Raw genomic sequence first — 23,361 nt, forward strand, 5'->3', positions numbered from 1 at the left:
GTAATGATAGAGCTGCTTCCCTAGCCCCTCTAATTAGCTGTTTCAATCGACAACGGTTCAATCTGGAAGTCACCGCCCCTCCTCTTTGGTGTCTTAGGCGCAACATTTTCCATCCTGACTAAATAATCAGACAGCTTGTCTTCTGACTTCAAAGTGGTAGCATGAAACCTCATCATTAGATTCTCCCGGGGTTCAGTGGCCATCGTGCTCATCACTTTCTGGGGAGTAGGGTCGGGGCACAAGGCTCAAAGGGACTATACCGTCTGCAGGGCAGGTCCTCTAAGGGCTTCCACTATCCTCTGCCTCTTTTCCTGTTCTGACACGTTCCAATCTTGTAACATCAGTTGAGTGAGGTCCGACCATAGTTGATAAGCCTCCTCTCCCTTAGGCACTGGCCTCGCTCCTGAAAATGGACATAGTCGGGTGTAGGTTCCATGTTCCATTACAAAGGACGATGCAGGTTGTCGTTCTATTGCCACTCTAACAGCCTCAGCCACAGTAGCTGCAATGACCACAGCCTCTTTGCTTGATGTAGGGGCTTCAGGTCGCTGAGGTATTCCCAGCCAAGTGATTAATGCCCACACTGGGCAAGTAATCAAAGGTTCCCCATCGCTGATCTCAGAGGGCAGGGTTTTACCTGTAAGAGAAATACAACCATAGAACAGCATATAACTTTTTATATCTTGACCAGGCATTCGCCCCACACTCTTCACTTTCCCAGTGACGGGCTCCAAAGACCCAGTCATGGCCAACACTTCATAAGTGGTGAGATATACAGGGACTTCTCCCACTATAAAACAGACCTTGGGGTCTGAGACCTTCTGCACGTACCCAATGCAACCCATATTCATGCGCCATTTTGACTCAAGGTAAGAAACCACCAATATATGGTGCAATGCTCCTGGTTAGTAAACCAGAGCACTTGCTAAGTCTGGTGAATGCCCCCTGATCTCAGCTGTGCCTCCAAAGTGTAAGGGGTGAATGTGCCCTGAACAGAACTTGCGCAGCACTTAGAGTAGCAACCTGGGAGAAACAGGAGAAATTATATAGCTACACCCCTTATTGCACACTAGTGAAAATACCAGAAGCCGGGGGCACCAGATGTGACCAGGAACCCTAGCCCGGGTCCTAGTGCTGTTCCGGGCCAGTGCGGTCCTACTAATCATGTGTTGCTATGGCCGGGCCATCTCTGCATGAGATAACGGCACCACTCATGAATTTGTGAGCATGAAACTGACTTTTATATATTAGGCATCAGTAAATAAATCATTCAATATATGTATCGCATAACTCCATCAATAATTATTGGGTGGGATTAGTGTCCTAGACATCAATTCATAACTATAACAATAAACTGCATGCCTGTGGAACCTGGGCTGATTGCCTATGGTGATACCCAGGCACGAATCGATAAACAAGTCTTGAATAGCATCAATGCTGAACACTGACAGATGGGCTGCGGTGTTACCCAGACAGGAATTAATTAATAAATAGCATCAATGCTGACAACTGGCTGATTGGCTGATGTGTTACACAGACAGGAATTAATAAATACATTAATAAACAGCATCAATGCTGAACACTGGTTGATTGGCTACTGTGTTACCCACACAGGAATTAATAAATAAATTCATAACGTGCATCACTGCTGACCACTAGCTGATTGGCTACTGTGTTACACAGACAGCAATGAATAAATAAATAGCAACAATGCTGAACACTGGTTGATTGGTTGCTGTGTTACTCAGACAGGAATTAATAAATAAATACATACATAGCATCAATGCTGATCACTGGTTGAGTGGCTGTTGTGTTACCTAGACAAGAATAAATAAATACATAAATAAAGAAAACACACCACTCTGGCAGGGCTGTGTACCTTGTAGGAATTAATAATAGACTTTGCATAAATAATTCTGACATAAGAAGCCTCCTAATTCATACAGTGTGTCATGACCATAGAAAATGACTGTGGAGCGGCAATACATATAAAACAATTGAGCTGCCCCTTCCAAAATCAGCTTGGCCCTGTTAACAGATGCTGTCAGGAAATAAAATGGGTTAGTGAGTTCATCCCTTTCCAATAATATTCCATGCATAGCACTGATCCCTGGGCTAGACCCCAACTAACAACAGTGAATAACTTTTCTAATCCCCTACATATAGGTAATTGGCAGCAATGCTACCTCTAAGTTGACTGTACGGAGGTTCCCGAGTTCTGGAGGTTCTCAAGTGTATAACCAAACAATGTATTATTCCAGACCTTCCAGGAATGATTCACTCATGAGGTGGAAACTAACTCCACCATTTTCCTAGTGACATCTGCAGTCTGCCACACACCCACACAGACAGAAAGATAAATATATAACCCCCAGTGAAATGTGTGCTGAGACACCTAATACACAGTGTTACTTCTCAGGTGCTGGGAAGGTTTAGCAGACAAACTTTCAGCCACACACTTTAACCAACCTGGCTACTCAACAGCTAAACCGGTGCCAGTCGGGTATTAGTCAAGAAAGATATACTACCCCAATGCCTTGAACGTAGAAACATGTGGGAACCCAAAGTTAGGGGAATCCTAGCTGAATCACATGGTGCCTATTCCGTTAGCACACAGCAACAACAGAGACTTATATGTCACCATGAATCCGGCACTTGCCTCGTGTACGCAGTACAACCACACACGGGTTAGGGAAAAAAGAAGAACCTAACAAGTTATACACTGTGCTCTATGTATGTGAATCTCAAAAAGGGATACTATCAACTAACGGGCTAGTTGATCACAGGCTGCCCGAAACATAAGTAATACAATAACACTTGAGCGCACTTGAGCGCAAGTCACACTCAGCCACTAATAAAGGCAACGGAAATAGTATCGCGGACTGGGAAAGTTTACACAACTGTTTACCTTGACTGGGGTATAGAACAATCCCTTTCCCCATCTGGGCTTACCACCTTGTGTATGATGCTCAGGCCAGCAAGGGAGTAAGAAGCTGTTGGTGCCTCCCCACCTCTCAGCGGACTTTGTGTAACCCGACTGGGCTGCAACCCTGTCGGCTTGATAAGGAAACAATTGGGCTGCTAACACTCGGTGTGCACCGATGTTAAACCACCTGTCGGAAAGGCAGGCTAGACTCCTCAAGCCCCACGGTTGTCACGGACGCACTACCTCCACAGAGGGGGAGTTGCACAGCTCACAGCCCCTAAAACAGGGGCTTACAGGGAACCAGGGCCCTAGCCTGAACTCGGTGAGGCCTGAAGGAGAAGTCACCAGAAACACCGAAAGGGTGTCAGCGCTCCTTTCCCGCACCTGGTCCTTCTCCCACACCATTCCCCACGCTTTTCTTTTTTTCACCGGACTTGTCCACTACACTGACTGCAGGGGTCTCATGTCCTTGTGTGAGAGGAAATCACCTCAGAGGCTCCCCTGCAACCCCTGTTAGCGGACAAGACCATTGTCCACCATTTCGTAGTTTGCCACATAGGAGTCCGAGAAAAATTGGGGATGAGTGCTCTATTTGACAAATACACAGGACACACACAACATGTGGACAACATGGAAACAAACAAGCATAACTGCCCAATGTGTTATCCACTGCATATTTGTAATATATTTCTCTGCAGAATTCATTTTAACTTTCATTTTATTTCGGTTTTATCCCGGATCAAATCATGGTTACTCAATGATTTGGGGAATGTACGAGGTGTGTCCCTTACTTTAATGATAAAACAAGACTTGGAAAAACGAATGGAACTTTTTCCTCACAACGTCTTCATCTTTTCCAATCTGACTCAGAGGCAAAAAAAACGAAGATCAACCACCAAATGTAACTGTAAAATTGAAAAATCATGGAGAAATGTGAATAAAGTAGCTTTAGCATTCATGAGAGACCACAACCAATTAATTTCAAACATCAACATACAGTACTGCATGGCCAATTTCTATAGACACAATGGAGTACACCTAACTAATGAAGGGAATACATTGCTGCTTCATAACATCAAAACAGTACTCCAAATATGCTACAACACTACACTGAGTGTACCCCAAAACAGTCCTTTTATGGACTACCTATCACATAGAAATGCACAAATACAATAAAATAATACCCTAAAACTTAATATAACCTCAATTAGAGTTCATTTACTTTTTTTTATAACCGCAGTTACAAATTGTTAGTTAAAAGGGGGGACTCACTTTGGGTTTTATAATACAGTAAAATGTCAAAGATCTATACAGTAAAACACTGTTCATGTACTTATGAAAGGTAGATTGAAGATAAAGAAAGCACAGTATAATACATGACAGTAAACTAGGTGGGGATCCATTTAATAGGTACAATTAAACAAGATAAAATCGCATGGGTGACATCACACAGGCTAAAATACAGTATATGGGCATCTCAAACTAGAGTAGGGTAGCTCCCTTTTCTATTGATTTTTTTCAAACAATTTTCTTCTGTTTTTCTCCACAGTCTCACATGTAAGAAAGTCTAAAAAAACACAACCAAAATAGAAAAGACTCCCAAATACCTACAGAGTCACTGACCATGGCCTGGCCTTTGGCCATGGCCAGTGATTTTTCACACCCAACATCAATATATATATATCCATGTAGTTATGGTTAATTTGGTGTTTCCATAGGAAGAGCATTTTTTGGGTGGCTTATAACTTCGCTCCCTCTGGACGAATCCTCACCAAACTTTTCAGTATATGGCCCACTCTGAATTTTTTTGCAAAGTTTGGAGAGGTTTGGTCCAGGGCGGGCAAAGTTATAGGGGGGGTCCCAAAACTTTTGTTTTTTCCCATAGACATAATGGGAAAAAACTTTGTGCACGCCTACCGCCCAAACTGCTGGACGGATTTACACCAAATTTGCGGCAGGAGCGGGGGCTTGGTCCCGAAAGCGTGCTTTTGCAAATTTGGTGTAAATCCGTCCAGTAGTTTTTTTTTTTAAATGACCAAAATGTAAGGCAAAAAAATTAGTGATATCTCTGTTCACTCCGTGGACGGACTTCCCGGTTCGCTCCGTGGACAGTGCCCTGATTGGCTGAGCAGCTTGCGTGATGTCTGCGGCCATGCGACGTGTTCGCTGATTGGACGGCATGGTGCGTGAAGCGCGTTAGATTTTCTGTGGCGCCCGCCATCTTGCATTCGCGGTGAAACTTGGATTAAAAATTGTATTTAGTGGAGTGAGTTGGTGTGTAAGAGTGTTTGGGGAGCGTGGGGGAGTATGAGATAGGTTCAATGTTCTGTTTTTTTTATGTGCTAGACACTTTTGTTGTGTTCGATTTTTCTGCGGACAACAGGCTGTTCTGAAATGTTCGTAAATAAACAGAATGGATTCGGTGTCAAGTTGAAAGTGTTCTAAGAAGACTTGTGGGGTCCTGGAATGTTCGCAGGGGGTGTCCTGAAGACGTTGTCTGTATTGTTCGTTGTCAAGCTGAAAGTGTTCTAAGAACACTCGCGGTGTCCTGAAATGTTCGTACATAAAGAAAATGGGGGTGTTCTGAGGACGTTGTCCGTATTGTTCGCTGGCAAGTTGAATGTGTTCTAAGAACTCTCGCGGTGTCCTGAAATGTTCGAAAATAAACAAAATGGGGGTGTTCTGAAGACGTTCTCCGTATTGTGTGCCTGCTTAGCTGTATCCAATGAGGGAATGGCACAGAGAATGAAGTGGAAATGGTAGAAGGGCTGTCTAAGAGTTATGCAGTCTGCGGACAGGGCGTGCTACATCCGGGGTTTTCCAGCAAATCCAGCATGGAAAGAAGACTGTAGGGATCAGCCAATCAGATGTTGAGGTTTTGGATTTGTGTTCAAAGAGACTGTGTGTAGTGAAGATGGCAGAAGTGGAGAAAGTCAGGGTGTTGGTGCTTGGAGATATGTTTGTGCATGGTTTACAACAGTATGCTCAATGCAGGCATGTTGCAAAGAATTTTTATGTTAAAGGAGTGGAGGTGGTGTGGAGCGCTGTGCCTGATTGCAATGTACAGGGAATTGTACATGTTTGTGAAGATATGGGCAGGATCAACAGTCCCCATGTGGTAGTTTTGCACTATGGTGCTTTCCATTTGGGCTATGTCAGTGCCCCTACTTTGTTGGCAGATTTGGAACACTTGGTTCAAGCAGTAATGAACATCCTTCCAAATGCCAAAGTATTTTTTTCTGGATTAGTACCTAGGGCAATATGGGACAATAGTTCAGTTTTTTTTCCTCAGCAAAACAATGCTAGGTGTGTAATCAACCGAAGCATGTGTGCCTTCATGCTTAGAGCTGGTATGTTTTTCTGTAATAATGAAAATATTTATTCCAGTAATGCTGTTTATTTTAAAGAAGATGGCATTTCCTTATCTTTTATGGGAAATGCCATTCTGTTTTGGAATGTAAGGGGTGGTTTGGAGAAGGTTATGTGAAGATTTTAGGAGTAAAGTAAGAAAAAAAATACAAAATAACAGGTGTCTGTCAAGCATCTGCAAAACCCCCCCCAAAAAATGGCTCTTTTCAGAGCCAATTTCAAAGGGGAAATGGGGCACACTATTTAAATTTACAATCACCACGCTCAGATTTTCGATATGTCCGCGGACATGGCGGTAGTCCGCGGACATCGAAATCACTAGCTAGGGGTTCAGTATGTTCTATGTTACATGTATATAAAGTCAGGGATATTATGGTTAAGTTGTGCTACTAAAAACATATGAAATTCAGTAAAAAAACTTTGTTAAAGAGACGTTATGGTTAAGTTGCGCTACTAAAAACCTATCAAATTCAGTAAAAAAACTTTGTTAAAGGGACGTTATGGTTCAAAGTAAAATCAAAAAACCCCTGAAATTCGGCAGTTATGGTAAGATAAGCAACCATAACTCGCGCCACCGTGCACTGCTAACACTAACACCCAGGACATCAAAGATGACATCACAAATGCCATTGATGACATCACTGATGACATCACATGGCTGGCTCTCCCTTTTTTCCTTTACTGACATATCTAAGCCACATAGTTTTCTTCAGTAACAGTCAGGAAGTAACAATTGAAAAGGTACTATATTTGTAGACTTAGGGTCAAGTCATATCATATGAAACATATATATAGCGGAAGACACAGGCTTGAAAGAGAGCAATCGTTTCTGTGCATGAAGATAATCATTAGAGTTATCAGCACTTTCTCATAGTTTTATTTGTATTACTATACCTTCCCTGTATATGCTCATATTTGTGTACATTGTACTCACACTCCTTTCCTTAGGGTTCACTGACATCATTTGATACACATACATACAGTAAGTAGCAGCTTTGAAACAGAGCAATAATTTCTCTGCATAAAGATAATCAGTTAGGTTATGAACTCTTTCTGCTACTCCTTCTGCTTTGTTGCTTACTTCTCTTTCCCTGTATATACTCATATTTGTATGTGTTGTTGTCTCTTTGTGTTTTGTCTGTAATAATGTAATTATGTATTAAGTGGGTTTTATTAGCTACTTATTACATGTTTCACAATACCCAAAACTCTAATAAGAAAGCAGCTATCATTTCATTATTCTACATGGCAAGATTAAGAATATTGCACCTTCATCATGTATACTGCACACACTGCCTAAGTTTCTGCATGAGTTGCTTAGTATAATGGATAGAACTTCATAATAGAATGCTATTTATATCAATGCATTACTTAATGCACTAATTAGCTCATGATATTTATTCAAATGATCCTTGACACTTTTTGGTCAACATTATAAGAATCCCTCCTACAGAGTTTTCATGAAAAGTAAATGCACATGTGATGTCATCAGTGATGTCATCAACGACATTTGTGATGTCATCTTTGATGTCCTGGGTGTTAGTGTTAGCAGTGCAAGGTGGCGCGAGTTATGGTTGCTTATCTTACCATAACTGCCGAATTTCAGGGGTTTTTCGGTTTTACTTTGAACCATAACGTCCCTTTAAACAAAGTTCTTTTACTGAATTTGATAGGTTTTTAGTAGCGCAACTTAACCATAACGTCCCTTTTAACAAAGTTTTTTCACTGAATTTCATAGTTTTTTAGTAGCGCAACTTAACCATAACGTCCCTTTAACAAAGTTTTTTTACTGAAAAAAAAATAAAAAAAAAAAAATATATATATATATATATATATATATATATATATATATATATATATATATATATATATATATATATTACATGGCCACAGTAGTGGCCATGTAGTTATGGTTAAGTTGCTGTTTCCATAGGAAGAGCACTTTTTGGGTGGCTTATAACTTCGCTCTCCCTGGACGGATCCTCACCAAACTTTGCAAAAAAAGTATTTGGGTCACTCTGAATCTTTTTGCAAAGTTTGGTGAGGATTCGTCCAGGGGGGGCAAAGTTATAGGGGGATCCCAAAACTTTTTTTTTCCCCATAGACTGAATGGGAAAAAAATTTTGCTCGCGCCTACAGCCCAAACCGCTGGACGGATTTCCACCAAATTTGGACGAGGAGCAGCGGCTTGGTCCGGAAAGCGTGCTTTTGCAAATTTGGTGGAAATCCGTCCAGTAGTTTTTTTTAAAATGACCAAAAAGTAGGTAAAAAAAAATTAGTGATATCTGTGTTCGGTTCGCGGACACACTTCCCTGTTCGCTCCGCGGACAGTGTCCTGATTGGCCAATCGTCTTGCGTGATGTTCGCGGACATGCAACGTGTTCGCTGATTGGACGGCGTGGAGCGTGAAGCGTGTCAGATTTTTCGGTAGCGCCCGCCATCTTGGATTCGCGGACGTCCGCGGACAGCGCGGTGAAACTTTGTTCAAAATGTGTATTTTGTAGAGTTTGTTGGTGTGTAGGAGTGTTTGGGGAGGGTGGGAGTGTATGAGATAGGATGAAAGTTGTGTTTTTTATGTGTTAGACGTTTCTTTTTGTGTTCCATTTGTTTGCGGACATCACGGGTGTTCTGAAATGTTCTAAATAAACTGACTAGGGGGTGTTCTAAGGACTCAATATGTGTCCGTTTTGTTCGCAAGCAAAGTGAAACTGTTCTAAGAACACTCGCGGTGTCCGGGGAGTGTTCGTAGGGGGTGTCCTGAGGACGCTGTCTGTATTGTTCTCTGTCAAGTTGAATGTGTTCTAAGAACACCCGCGGTGTCCTGAAATGTTCGCAAATAAACAAAATGGGGGTGTTCTGAAGACGTTTTTGAGAACACTCCCGGTGTCTTGAAATGTTCGTAGGGAGTGTCCTGAGGACGCTGTCCGTATAGTTCTCTGTCAAGTTGAATGTGTTCTAAGAACACCTGCGGTGTCCTGAAATGTTCGCAAATAAACAAAATGGGGGTGTTCTGAAGACGCTTCTAAGAACACTCGCGGTGTCCGGGGAGTTTTCGTAGGGGGTGTCCTGAGGACGCTGTCCGTATTGTTCTCTGTCAAGTTGAATGTGTCCTAAGAACACTCGCGGTGTCCTGAAATGTTCGCAAATAAACACAATGGGGGTGTTCTGAAGACGCTTCTAAGAACACTCGCGTTGTCCGGGGAGTGTTCGTAGGTGGTGTCCTGAGGACGCTGTCCGTATTGTTCTCTGTCAAGTTGAATGTGTCCTAAGAACACTCGCGGTGTCCTGAAATGTTCGCAAATAAACAAGATGGTGGTGTTCTGGGGACACTTCTAAGAACACTGCCGGTGTCCTGGAATGTTCGTAGGGGGTGTCCTGAGGACGCTGTCTGTATTGTTCTCTGTCAAGTTGAATGTGTTCTAAGAACACCCGTGGTGTCCTGAAATGTTCGCAAATAAACAAAATGGGGGTGTTCTGAAGACGCTTCTAAGAACACTCGCGGTGTCCGGGGAGTGTTCGTAGGGGGTGCCCTGAGGACGCTGTCCGTATTGTTCTCTGTCAAGTTGAATGTGTCCTAAGAACACTCGCGGTGTCCTGAAATGTTCGCAAATAAACAAGATGGTGGTGTTCTGAAGACGCTTCTAAGAACACTCCCGGTGTCCTGGAATGTTCGTAGGGGGTGTCCTGAGGACGCTGTCCGTATTGTTCTCTGTCAAGTTGAATGTGTCCTAAGAACACTCGCGGTGTCCTGAAATGTTCGCAAATAAACAAGATGGTGGTGTTCTGAAGACGCTTCTAAGAACACTCGCGGTGTCCGGGGAGTGTTCGTAGGGAGTGTCCTGAGGACGCTGTCCGTATTGTTCTCTGTCAAGTTGAATGTGTTCTAAGAACACCCGCGGTCTCCTGAAATGTTCGCAAATAAACAAAATGGGGGTGTTCTGAAGACATTTTTGAGAACACTCCCGGTGTCCTGGAATGTTCGTAGGCGGTGTCCTAAGGATGCTGTCCGTATTGATCGTTGTTAAGTTGAAAGTGTTCTAAGAACTATCGCGTTGTTCTGAAATGTTCGTAGGGGGTGTCCTGAAAACGGTGTCCGTATTGTTCGCTGGCAAGTTCAAAGTGTTCTAAGAAAACTCACATTGTTCGCGGACATTAAAAGTTTCCCATAGATCATAGTTGAAATGTTTGACTCTATGGATGTGATATGCTGCGGTGGTTGTTGCCAGGGCATAGAGTCTTGGGTGCATGGCCATTTGGCCATGCACCCAAGACTCTATGCCCTGGCAACAACCACCGCAGCATATCACATTCATATTTGCTTATAACTTTGAGTGAAAAAAAATGTATAAGGAACAAAGGTATTAGTTACTATGGATGTGATATGCTGCTATGGTTGTCCTTATTATTGTATACTTACTGTTTGGTCTAGTAATGGGAGTCCATGTTTTTCTTCTTCATTTCTGTGATCAAAGAAAATAGCATGTTAGTATTAGTATTTTGTAATGACTTATTACATTGTATAAGCAATATACTTTTATTTTTTTTCGACCCTCATATTTAGTAGAGTAGAAATCAGAGTACTGTGCAATTTGCTCAGTTTCTGTATTTGTTGCTAAAATCATTGGGTCTGTGGGAGAAAAAAAAATCCATGTTGGATTAAAAAAAACCTTTTTCTGTTATGCTACAGTTTATTTGTTTGTTTGTTTTCAGTGTTCACTTGTTGTTTCTGGCTAATGCTTTATACTTTGCTTTGTTGTATTTTTTTTGGAGCAGTAACAGATTCTTCATTTGTTTTGATATTATAAAATTTTGGAGCAGTTAGATACCAATTGGCGTATTCTAACTGTCTATTTTTTTAATATATTTTAGTGGTTTTGATTTATCTATTTGGATATTGTTAAATTTTGGGACAGTTAGATACCAATTGGCGTATTCTAACTGTGTATTTTCTGGCCTAATTTAGTGGTATTCATTTATCTGATTAGTTGTTGTAGAATCTTTGAGCTGTTAGATAGCTTTTGGAATATTCTAACAGTTTATATTATTTTAACACAAATTTATAATTTTGGGACAGTTAGATACCAATTGGCGTATTCTAACTGTGTATTTTTTGGTCTAATTTAGTGGTATTCATTTATCTGATTAGTTGTTGTAGAATCTTTGAGCAGTTAGATAGCTTTTGGAGTATTCTAACAGTTTATATTTTTTTAACACAAATTTACTTAAAGGTTTACATACAGTTTATTTATCAAATTTTGGTTTTAAGAACATCAAATAAGCGTTTGTAAGATTTGCTGGTAATCTCTGCTTTAGAGTAATGGTACTATCATTACATTCAAACCATCCACATTTCTTTTTTATATATGCAGTGTAGTGCCCTGAATTGGTTGTGGCTCCTGCGTGGTAGATTATACCTATTGTTGTGAAGGTTTTCTTACCAAGTGATATTTGACCATGTGTGAATCCAGTCAGCTTGCAGTTGTTTTTGGTACCATCTGCATTGTAACGTTGAAGCATTAGTATTACGTATTTACTATGTGTTTGTATTACTAACGTGGAGCGATTATCTGAATTGCAGGTAGAGCATAATCTACCATGGTTTGCATTTTGTACAAGTTGCTGAAATGGAATGGATTCACAATTTGGTATTGATATATATATGAAGCGTTCATTGGGGATTTCTTCTTGTGTCACATTGTTGCAGAGAGTGCATGTATGTTTCCACATGTATGAAATCTGAAAGATTTCATTTATAGGTATGTTTTTGTTTTCCAGTACTTGTAGTAAGTACATTAGAAATTCTTGTGGATCTTCCTGTGAGTTTATAGTGAATTTCACCATTCCAGCACAGTAGTCCAATTGTCGTCTTATTCCAAAAACACTATATGTGTTGTCAGGATTGTTTGCTGCATTTCTGTGAAGTACTAACATTTGCAAACACAATGGGTCTGTACTGTGTAAGTAAATGTTGTCAACAATTGGTGGTAATTGAAATAGAATATTCATTGCTACATTTGCATAGCAACTTACACCAACTATATTTGAGAATTTAAATGGTCCAGGTAGTTCTGTATCTAACTGCTTTTTTTGGAGTTTGTCTTCCTTCTTTAAAGAAGTACCTGGTTTACTTTCTCTAGTTGATTCTTTTTTGTTTGTGGTACTTGATGAAGTATTAGTTTCTTTTACTCTCTTTGGAGGGTTTGCAGGGACGTCCTGTTGCATTTCTCTTTGATTTAGTTTTCTTTTACAACATTTTAGTTTTTGTGGAACAGAATATGTGTTTAGATGGGGAGTGTATAGTGAGCGAAGTCTCTTATATTCTAAAATGCAAGGAATATCAGCGTTTACTTTACTTGCATCAAAGTTGATTAGAAATAGACCGTCAAGTGTACGTAAGTGTGATAGTGCTACGTAGCTCATGCCTTCTTTAAAGACTGTGTTACCAATATCTATCATTGCTTTGTCTAGGGTAAGACCTTGTGATTTATGAATCGTGACTGCGTATGCAAGAGTTAGAGAAAATTGTTCTCTGCGTACATACATATCTTTGAAGAGAAGGAATCTAGCTGTTGAGCGTCCTATCCATTTTACTTCTGAAAGTTTGTCAAAGAGTATATTGACAAACTGAATTTTGTTGTCACGTGGGTATGTTTGAAAGCCAACAACTGTACCCAGTGCTCCATTAACTAGTCCCTGGTCCACGTCAAGGTTACGTTTAAGCATTACTCTGCAATTTAAGGATAATTTTAACATCTTTTCTAAGCCTGCTGTGTTTGATATTGATTTTTCTAAATTATTTAGTCTTGTTGTGGCTTGGTCACACATGGGTAGTGTCATACCATGTATATCTAGTTTGTCTGTGGCGCTAATTTCCATTATTGGTTGCATTTCTTTACTTAACATTATTTCATTGAATTTGAGACAGCTTGCAAGAGTTGGCATTAAGGCCATACAATTGACATTTTTGTGGGCTAATTGTTCCATAACATCTGTAGCACATGCATTATCGCCATAAAGTGCATTAATGTACCGGGTTTTCAATTTTGCTTCTGCTTCTTTAGAAAGTATACCAACTCTCAAACTTTTTAAAAGGTTGGCATAAGTTAGATCTGCAGATTGGCGCATGTTTTCTGTTAATTCTCTGTATTGGAAATGTTGTCAAAGGTTGACATTTTCAATGCTGCCAACAGTTTTACGGCAGAGTTTGTGCCCTAATGTTTTAAAAATAGGTTCACCTTTTACTGGTGTTAATTGAAGCAGATCTCCAAAAACAATAATGTGTTTTCCTGCAAAGAGCTCTTCATAGTCTGTTTTGAGTACTTCTTGTAATCTGAGGTGAATCAAAGCTAACATCAGGTTGGAGACCATGCTCACTTCATCTATTAGTAGCATTTTCATTTGTTTCAATACTCTGCGTAATTCCATTGCAGCTTCTGCAGAAAGTTTGTAATAGTCTAATTTGTTCTGGTGTTCATACGGGTAATAGTAGTAATCGGTGTAATGTAACACCACCTATGTTGTAGGCAGCTAAACCTGTGGGGGCAGTGACAACAGCTGACAGTTTGTTGTTTGTCAATTGTTGAAGGAACTTACTAATGATTTTGATTAGGAATGTTTTGCCAGAACCAGCTTCACCACTGACGTACAGTAGTATAGGTTTATAATTATGGCAGGAACATTCTTTATTTTCATGTTTTACACCATGTGCAATTTGTTTTGTTACTTCTTGAAAAATGCTACTTTGCTCATTGTTTAGTTTTGATTGTAGTATAGTTAAGTCTTCCTTATCTTCATACTGACACATGGTGTTTTCTACTTCTATCATAGCTAATTCTGCCTCATTTGTTATTAGTGGTTCTCCCAGTGGTTCTTGGCTTCCTGTTAGAAGGTTGACTATTGTCAGGAGTATCCTTATCTAGTTGGGCTTGGAGTTCTTCTTCATGTTGCTGTTCATTGTGCAACATTGTTTTGTACTGTGTAAAGTTTACATCAGTTATAGTGCTTTCATTTGCTTTGAAAGCATCCTCATATGAGTCATAGTTATCTAGTAATTGTTCTTCTTTTCTCCATGGTTTGAAGAGTTGTAGCAGGGACATGTAATATACTTCTTTATGTTGAGGAGTCTTCAATGACAATTTGATATGATTAATTAAATTTGGTTTAGTGAGTTTAACTAAGCTGCCTTCACAGTCTGTCACTCTATATTTACCTTTTTTTTCATCAGGTTTCATATTATTTTTGTATGTGTAGTTTTGGGCTATTTGGTATAGACACATGTTTTCTAAAGTATTACTTCTGTTTGGGTAGTATGTGTCCAATAAATTGTTTTTTAAAATGTCTTGGCTGTTGGGATCATGTTTGGCTATTGTTTCTATATCTTCATATGATTTTAGAACTCTTTATATTTTCAGATTTACCATACAATGAAGTACCAGTTAAACGATCAGCTGCTTCATAAGATCCACATTCTCTATGGGTGAGCATTTTTATGCCCAAACTGTATAATTTCTGAGATACTGTTTTATCTGATGACAGGTCATTCCAGAGGTCTTGGAGATCTGTCTTTTCTGCTTTAGTTAAGTATGCTGTGACATATCGTGCAACTGCAGTAGAATTGTCTGCAATGTACTGCACATCTATGTTTGCATTCCATAAGTGGGCAATGATTGCATTATAATCATTGATATATTTTTCTTCTTCTTTTCTTTTTATGTAATAAGTATTTTTAGGTGACTTACCCATAACACTATGTCTAACTGAAGACATGAGGTTGTTCACTTGACCTGTATTTGTAACTGGTCTAGGGAAACCAAATCGGCATTTGGTGTAGTATTTCCCTTTGTTTTTGTATTTGCAACGACAATATTTTCCACATTTGTGTCTTTGAAATTGTAAAATTTGTGCATGAAGATCTCTATTTGTGGCTTCTGATGGAATTTCACAAGTGACATATTTTTCAATAAACTGTAAAACAGTGGCATCACTGTCTTGACCAAATTTAGGAGCATCTTTAATCCATAAAAGCATGTGGATATGTGGTGCTCCTCTGGCTTGGTATTCTTTTCTCCAAAAGAAGTGTTGCACTTCTCCAAGGGGAGGAACAGTTTTATTACAAATAAAATGTTGCATAGCAATGAAGCGATGGTGAAAATATCTTGAAACATTAACAGGATCCAAAGAACAAAGTTCTCCAGGTGTTAGAATATCTATGTTTGTTTTGTTTTTATTTGATATGCGTAGGAAATCATGTAAATCTTCCCATGCATATTCTGCACAACTTAATGTAACAAACCAAGTGGGTGGGCCAAGGTTTCTGATCATACAACGTACATCTCCATGACGTCGAAACCAGTACTCTTTAGTACCACGCATATTTGCTAATAGATTTGTAATATTTGATTGTAAAACCTCATCCTTTTGTTGTCTAATAATTGTGTAGCTGTCATATTTTGAAAGTGTGATCCTGATTTTAATATGTGTGCAACTCCGTAACATAAAGTTGCTAGTTCACTTTCAAAGAGTAGGTGGAATATGTATTCCACATTTTGTCTAAATCTGGGATCTTCAGAATACATCCATAATGAGCGGTATTCGGAAGCTGATATTTGAATAGGTCTATCATCATACCTTCCTCCTTTGTCAGTAGGAAAGAGTAGAGGAAAAGCATGTGCTTCTATACTTTTTTCCCATATACTGATTGGCGATCCTTTTGTTTGATGCATTTGGTAAGTTTCCAGTACATCTTGCACAGTGTCATTACAGTGCAAAGGATGAATTGTATAATGGTCTAAAGTATTTGATATTGTAGCAGTATCTAGTAGCTCAAATTTACCAGCTTCTTGTGTTTCTTGAATTATTTCAGTTGTATCTTTCAAGTTTTCTTCAATATTAATTTCTTTGTAATATTCATTATTCTCTTTGAGATATTGGAAGGCTTGTCTAACTTTATATAAATCTACCAGCTGTTGCCATATTTTTTTGTCTTTTGTAGGTACTCCATTAACTAATATAATTAAAGATTGCTGCATTGGACGTTGCACTCCTAGAGTATGCACATTTTCTTTTAGATTTAATGGTAAATAAACTACTTTTCCACGAATGCCTTTTACCAATTCAGAGGGAGGTAATTTTGCTGTTTTTGGTTGAAGGCGTATTATTGCTTGAAATGGGTGTACTTTTTGAATTATGATGCTCTCATATAAATTAAGTTGTTGTAGAGATTTTGGTACTGGGTATAATTTCAAATTATTGTGATAGAACGGGAAGGAGTTTGGTTGTTGTCAAGTTTTGTAGTGCAATAACTGCAAAGTATTAAGGGCTCAATTATTTCATATTTGTTTTCTGCTACAAGGTAGAGAGCTAATTCAAACCATTTAGAATCTTCATTGTCTTCTATTTTGTATGATAGGTCCACAGTTTTTGTGTTACTTTTATAAAAATTCTACGGCAACATACACATACATGGTTTGGTACTTCAGCTGATGTACTTTTAAATTTTAGTATTTCTTTTTTGTATGTGTTTAGCAAAAGGTTGCCATGTGTAGAATTGTTGCTTAATTGGTTTAAAGCTATTTCATTCTGTAAATGGCTTTCACTTCCAAAATATTTTTTCTGGATATAGTGAATTTCTTCAGGTAGGTCTTTTGCTGTACCATGTAGAAGGATGTTATTTAACTTTGCTAGTGCTAAAGCAGGACTTTTAGCATAGTACAGTTTATAGACTAGATTTCTTATAGTTGAATGATGTGTTGATATCCTTTTGATATCATGGAAAGTGGTTTTACAAGTAGATCCTGTAATGTAGGCCAATGAATGTCCTTGTAGTCCTGTGTACTTGCGCACTGGACAGGTATCTATATTTTGCAGTAATTTAATTTTGATTTTGTCTTTGCTTTTTACATATTTATTGAGGAATTGGCGTAAAGATTTGAAACATTGTTTGGGAATGTTACACATTGACGTGCATGGCCATTTGTACACTAGACGTTCTGATTCAGTTGAATGGAGGGGTAATTCTAAGTTTTCAGGGCATATTTTTGTAAGAAGTACTTCTTGTTCCATTAGGGTATAATTCACTTTTTCATAACCTCGACCACTGCTATGTATGGCAATTGTATTAGTTTGCTTTTGTTTGTACGCTTCTTCATTAAAATATGGTTCTGTGCTTGTAGTGTGATTCCATTCACCTCCGCTGATACTTAAGAAGTTCTTTCTGTTGATATTTCGCTTATTGAGAAGTCTTTTTTGTAATTTAGTTATTAGTTTTGTTAGTGGTTTCATTTTGTTTAACAGTAAAATAAATAAATTTCTTTTGAGAAGAATTGCACTGTCCATCAATGCTTCTAAGATTAATTTCCTACGATAGGTTTTAAGCTTTGAACCTGATTTCTCTCCTGTTTTTATAAGATTTTGAAGGACTTTGTGACAGTATATTTTGGCTAAAATACTTTTCTTGGTATGCTTACTTTGCACTATATTAGAACTTGAAGAAGTAGTTTTATCTGTACTGATAGCTGATTTTCTGTTAATTGTTTTTTGGTTTGGTTTACATTTTGATAGAGGAAGCGAAGTTGTTGTACTTGAAACTTCTTGTGTTTCACTAAATGATTGTATTAGCTGTTTTGTTTCAACTTTTTTTACAAATTCTGCTAGAGATGGATGCTTATGTTGGACACCTTTATTATCATTTGCTCTACTTTTGCGTTGCTTTCTACGGACTTGACTTTTGGTAGGCATTCTTTAGGGTCTGTTGAAAAAAATAAAGAAGATATGGGTTGTGGTGTTCTGGAATGTATGTGTGGTGTGCATGAGTGTTTGAGTAAGATGATAAAGATGAATGTAATGGTGTGTGATTGTGCATCGGGAACTAAAACTAGTAGGGATAGGTATTCTTGAATTTATGTGTTACTAAACTGGGGTTCAGGTGACAAAAAAAAAGTAAGCTAGTGGTGTGGAAAAGTACAAATAGTAAATCTAATGTATACAATTAAAACAGTTGTTTGTTCTATAATATGAAAATTGTAGTGGTTCAGTTGGGTAATTTGTGTGTCCAAAAATAGAAATTCTGTAAATCGCTGTTTAAGACATGGAAATTTTTGGACAAAATGGTACAAAATCTCTATTTTTAGAAACCGAAATAGCTCGTATTAATGTTATAGTATATTTGATTAATAATACAAATATTATGGTGATATTTTACTTACTTTTTTTAAATTAACAGGTAACTTCTTAGTTTTTTCTTCGAATTCGGCTGCTTCTTTTCAGGAAACTGGTCTTCACTGCAATTGTAAAAGCTTCAAATTAGTAACTTTGTTTGTATATAGCACTGTTTTTAATTTAGATATTGATTTTTTTAATTGAAATCCTCAGTGCCTTCTGTAAAACCATTAAACTAATTTATTTACATAAGATACATTGCATCAGTTCAGTACATATGATATGTTCTTAATGAACGAATTGTATTGAATGACTAACTGTAGCAAAAAAAAATATCTTTACTATGTCTTGTGAAATTTATAATATATTAGTGAATACCACTATTTCTGTAAGTAAACTGTTCTAGGTAATAGCGCCTCAATGTCATGTCTAATTTAAAGTAATTAAGTAAATAAATAATTAAAAACAAAAAATATGAAATTGTATAAGTATTTTTATAAAGGTTTAAACATAGATTGTGTTTGCATGCAATTTTGTTTGAATATATGTAGTCTATATATTTCATTTAAAAAATGTTAGTTTAACATGATTTGAGTGTGTGTGTATAAAAAAAGTAAAAAGTATAAATGTTTATAAGTGATAGTTGATTTTAGGAAATTGAAAAAAGTACAGTTAATTCATTTTACAGATTTTACAAGGTAAAAGTCTGTTTGAAAATGTGTTCATCTACTATACAGAAAATATGCATACCTGAAGTTTGTGTTCATGCATATGGATATGCATGGAGCTGCAAGTAGAAATCTTGAAGACGTGTACAGTATTTCTGGTAGATGCTGCTTGCCAATGATATGACACTTGTACTCAGAGAGATTCAGAGTACATTTGCAGTGCTGATCTATGATGATGCAGTTAGATGTAGAGGTCTTGAATCTGATTGGTGCATGGTCATGTGATTTTTGAGGTAGATCCAATGAGGGAATGGCAGAGAGAGTGTAGTGGAAATGGTAGAAGGGCTGTTCATGTTACGATATGTCCGCGGACATGGCGGTAGTTTGCGGACATCGGGAGTTACATCCGGGGATTTTTGGGTTCAGAAGTCATGCAAATGAGAATAAGCACTGAAAGGGATTGGTCAGGAAAGTTTGGTGGGTGTGTTGTGCCAGGAGAGATTTTCTCAGATACTCTTTTTGCTGAGAGAACAAAAGATAACTATGGCTGTGTGTTTCAGAAAACAGATTGTTTGGATTTTAGGAGATTCGTGGATACATTGGTTGAAGGTGCATGCAGAAAGGTGTGGAGTAACTGTAGATCTTGGATTCCCACATGTGGAAGTACACTGGCATGGAGTACGTGGAATGAAGTGGTTGGACTTGCTACCTCTCTGTGCTACTTTGGAGACAGAGCAACATCCAGACATAATTGTAATTCATTGTGGAAGGAACAGTTTAGGACATGTGACTGGAATTTTTTTGCAATTTGCTATGAAAGAAGGACTTAGGAAGGTTATGGTCATGTTTCCTAATTCTCAAGTGATATTTTCACGGATTGCGCAGATACAAATGTGGCTTCGTTCTTCTTCATTTGGTCCACAAATGGAAAAAGCAAGGCGCAATGTTAATAAGGCTGTTTGTGGCTTTCTAAGAGATTTTGTCATGTCTTCTTTTCACAATGAAAATATTATGTTTTGTAGTACATACATTTTTCGCAGAGATGGAGTCCATCTTACTTATGCTGGCAATCAGATTTTTCTGAGAAATGTACAAAATGCATTGCGACCTTTTTTGGAATTACACCAACGATTTTGAAGTAGATGTATTGTATTGTATTGTATTGTATTATTTATTTGATAATGCGCACAAAACCCAGGGGTAGCCAGGCACAGCAGTCAAAAGAATACTTGAGCTTAGGTTACATACATGGAATACAGTGCAGTTCATGAAGAAATTACAGAGCAGGTATACAGAGTGCACTCGGTGCCGGATAAGTTAAGTACAAGTTCCTAGTTTGGTAAAAATTTTGATAGGTCCTGGCCTAACGCTATTGTAAGTCGTCGTTGGTCCAAAGCCAACTTTTCACTTTGCATCTAAATCTGGTGTAGGGTAGGTTGGCTCTCAGTGCGGTGGGCAGTGCATTCCAGGCGTGAGCAGCTCCAACCGGGAAGCTTGCCCCACCCGCTTTGGATAGTCTGAATCTGGGTTTTTCAAGCAGAAATTGGTTAGCGGCTCTAGTGTGTTGAGTGGAGGATTTTCTTGTCGGTCTGGCCGAGATATATGGGGGCGCATTGTTATTCAGGCCTTTGTGGGTGAGGGATAGTGTTTTAAGAAGAACTCTATCACTGATTTTTAACCAATGCTGGCCTTTTCTGATGTTAGAGATGTGGGCTCTCTGGGGTATGTCCAGAGCTGCTCTAAGAGCATTATTCTGAAGTATTTGCCATTTGTTTATGGCAGTTTTGCTAGCTCCTGCATAGAGGGCGTTGCACTAGTCCAGTTTTGACATTACTAAGGCATTGGCTAGGGTGATGCAATTAGATTTCGAGAGGTACGGTCTGCAGGCCCTGATTAATTTGCAGGTGTAAGCTGTGGAGGACGCTAGGGAATTAACTTGTTTTTTGAGAGATAGCGTGGAGTCGAGGTAGAAACCTAGTGTTTTTACCTCTGTTGCCACTTTGATTATGTTGTCATCAATGTTAAAGGCACGGTAGTTTGGGCTAAGTTTTGTAAGGTTGGAGTCGGAGCCCAGGATCAGTATCTCAGTTTTGTCGTCATTCAGGCAGAGGCCGTGAGCCGTGGGAGGCAATCCATGCCTGAATGAAGAGGTAGATCTTATTTACTAGAGCTGTGTCTTCGACAAAGTTGCCAGATAGTGGTAAGAGGATTTGCGTATCGTCCGCATAGTTGGTATAGGTTACCCCTAGTCTGTCCAATTTGTCGAAGAGTGGCTTAGTGAAGATGTTGTACATGGTAGGTGAGACACATGAACCTTGTGGGACGCCACAGGTGATATGTATTGGGTCCGCTGAGGCTAAAGGGGAGAGCACTCTCATCGTACGGTTGGCTAGGAAGGATTGTACCCAGGCTATAGCTTCACTTGAGAAATGGGCGGCAGACGCTAGGTGGTTGCATAACACTGCGTGGTCCACCAGGTCGAAGGCCGCTGATAGATCAAGGAGGAGGAGCATAGCTGTTTTACCTTTATCCTTCAGCTCGTCGATTTGTGTTTTGAGATCGATAAGGGCTGTTTCAGTGCCATGTAATGGTCTGAAACCAGATTGGCGAGAACCTAGTAGTTGGTTTGTCTCCAGATAGTTTTGGATCTGGAGGTAGGCTACTCTATCAATGATTTTGAGGAGGAATGGGACTGTGGTGATTGGCCTATAGTTGGTAGGGATGGCTGGATCGAGGGTCTGTTTTTTAAGGAGGGGTAGTACCCAAGATTCTTTGAGGTTAGATGCTACAATGCTAGATTTAAATGAAGCATTAATTAGTTTAGAGATGAAGGGTGCTAAATCTCGTGCTGCGTCCTTAATGACTTGTGCAGGGCAGTTGTCACCTTGGCAGTTAGAGGGCTTTAGTGATAGGATCACCTTTTCGGTTTCTAGGATGGATATGTTGGTAAAACTGAAAGGTTGGCAATTGTATTGGGTGGCTGTTTGGTGTGAATTAGTCGAGTGGATAGTGTGGGCTTTAGTAGGGCTCAAGGATGCTTTCTTCTTTGCAATTTTGGTTTGCAAAGTTGCAATTTTGTTAGCTAGGGCATTTTGGATGCTAGTGCACCACTGTTTATCTTTGGGGACGTTGTCTATGGGAGCAATAGGGTTTTCCATTTCCCGGAGGATGGAGAAGAGTTCTTTAGAATTAGAATTAGCCTTGCTAATTCTCTCATTGAATGTGTCTTTTTTGGTTTGGATTATTTCCTTCTTATATTTATTGGCAAAGTTGTTAAGGATGGTTTTATTCTCAGCCGAGGGTGTATGCCTCCAGATAGCTTGGAGTTTGCGCTTTTGGATTCGTAGTTCTTTGAGGTGAGGGGTGAACCATGAGTTGAGATGAGATTCTCGTTTGCTTTTACGAAGTTTGATGGGGGCTATTATGTCCAACGCATTGGACATGGCATTGTTGAATGTTTCAACTAGTATGTTAGGGTCCTGGTTAGTATCGCTAACAGCAAGGGCTGGTAGGAGGAGAGGGAGCAATTTTTCCAAAGTAATGTCTTTTTTACTTCTGGTTGGCATGGCTGGTACTATATCCTGGTTAATTGGTTTAGGCAGTTCTATAGTGAATGAGAAACTGATGAGGTGTTGATCCGTCCATGTTTGTGGCAGGATTTTAGAGATAGTGGTGTTACAGTTTCGGTTGGCTATCCAATCTAGGGTCCGTCCTTTTATGTGCGTGGGGGCAAAAATGTTCTGAGTCAGGCCATGATCGACTCTAATGGATTGGATGGAGTGGGCTTGTTTGTCCTCATTATCATTAAAACCCAAGTTGAAGTCACCTAGTAATAGGAGCTGGGTAGTGTCTTTGATGTTGTTAGTAAGGAGGCTAGATAAGTCTTCCTCGAAGTTGCCTAGTGGGCCTGGTGGTCTATATACCAAGAGAACAGTTAGTGTGCTATTGTTAGAGATAGGTATTTTGGCTGAGAGGAGTTTGCATGATGTTATTTCCGGGTGAGGGGTGAGTCTTACATCTAGCTTAGTTTTGGCGATGATGGCTAGGCCACCTCCTCGAGAGTTGGGGCGATCAACTCTTAGAATGTTGTAATTATCAGGTACGGCAATCATGAGTGCAGGACCTGCGGCGTCATGGAGCCAGGTCTCAGTTATTGCGAGTAAATCTAAGTTGTCCAGGGCAAGTATGTCCGCAATTTCAGTGCTATGAGCTATGAGGGACCTCGCATTGATAAGGGCTCCT

Source organism: Ambystoma mexicanum, chromosome 10, assembly GCF_040938575.1.
Source record: "Ambystoma mexicanum isolate Mex_15411 chromosome 10, UKY_AmexF1_1, whole genome shotgun sequence".
NCBI classification, from domain to species: domain Eukaryota; kingdom Metazoa; phylum Chordata; class Amphibia; order Caudata; family Ambystomatidae; genus Ambystoma; species Ambystoma mexicanum.